General features: G+C 30.6%; 1 protein-coding gene across 1 annotated transcript in view; it reads right to left on the bottom strand.

Annotated features, from left to right (window-relative positions):
• Positions 1–1,421, bottom strand: part of LOC105447797 (tektin-1) — an 8,196-nt gene that overhangs the window by 3,316 nt on the left and 3,459 nt on the right. The window lies entirely within an intron of this gene.

Below are 1,421 nucleotides of genomic sequence, written 5' to 3'. Positions count from 1 at the left end.
AAGTCCTCTACTATTTTATAAAATTCGCATTTATTAACGAGATATTAAGTTTATTCGCCGATCTTCAAAAATTAATATCTTGTTAACGATTGCGAATTTTGCAAAATGGTAGAGGACTTTTCGATTCAGTTTAGTCCGTTCTACCTACCCATGAACGGTCATACACCTATTATGAGACACCCAGTATACGAAAATTTTGTCATAAATACAAAAAAATTTTAAATACAAAAAGTAACGATAAAAGTAACTGTATAAATCGTTACCGTTACAGTTACCAAAAAAATAAAATAACGTCGTTACCAATCCGTTATAAAAAAAAAAAACTGTAACGGCGTTACAAGTAACGAGTTACTTCCAATCCCTGAATTTATAATAGTCATATATGTGAAAACAAAAAGAAAGGAATTTTAAAAGTCAGATTTCAAATACGGATTTAAGTATACGTGCGCTCGAGTAATTTTCTGATAAGAACTTATATAATTATTCGCTTTCTCCTTAGAATTTATACATATCCGGAGGATTGAGCAACACGCGTACATTTCAAATCTCAAGTCTCATGGCGCAAAGACTTCGAAGGGTTTTATACAGGAAACTTGGGGCAATTTTAGCTTTAGATTTTCCGTAATTTTATGTAATGTCGCACGCGTGACTTAACACGCTCGTACCTGAACTGATTGTCGAGATGCCACTCGTTCAACGTAAACCTCGCGGTTGGAATAAACGGTGCACGATTTACGTCCACTTCGGATTTTGCCATACCGCAAACCGCAATGCGATTTCATTCGTAACTAATTTAAGACGAAAGATCGGCCGCACAAAGGTCGCGAGTTATAAGAAATATTTCCATGGAAAATGATTCAGTCAATGTACATACATATATATGTTTTCCTCGTTCCCAAGGAAACGTTTCCTCGAATCTTTGCCACTTGCTACTCGCGGACTCGACTCAACAGGATAATAACGATTTATATGAAAATACGAATTATATAATAATTTATAATACGATTTATATGAAAATACGAATTATCTAATAATTTATAATACAAATATATTATAAACAACAATTAATTTATTGCAAAAATTAATTTATTGTATATTTTTTGACAGCTATTGCAAAAGCAATATAGCAAAACATTAAAAAAACATAATAAATTATATTATATCGTACATGGAGTATTTATTGTATATATTGTTTACGTTATATTGTTGACATGAATCTTTTTCACGTAGACAATTAACAATAAAAATTATTAGAAATTGTTATATGTACCGTGCTCTGCAATTGTGCTTGGAAACTAAATGACCCGGGAAAAAAAGTTCCATATATAATTATATATAATTATATGCAAAATATGTCCATATATGTTTCTTTCCTTTGTAAAATTATTCTTTAATACAAAATTGATAATAATAAGAAAGGA

This window comes from Wasmannia auropunctata, unplaced genomic scaffold (genome assembly GCF_000956235.1).
Source record: "Wasmannia auropunctata unplaced genomic scaffold, wasmannia.A_1.0 LD336092.1, whole genome shotgun sequence".
NCBI classification, from domain to species: domain Eukaryota; kingdom Metazoa; phylum Arthropoda; class Insecta; order Hymenoptera; family Formicidae; genus Wasmannia; species Wasmannia auropunctata.
Note: the sequence above shows the minus strand (reverse complement) of the source record. Positions and strands in the feature narration are given on the sequence as shown.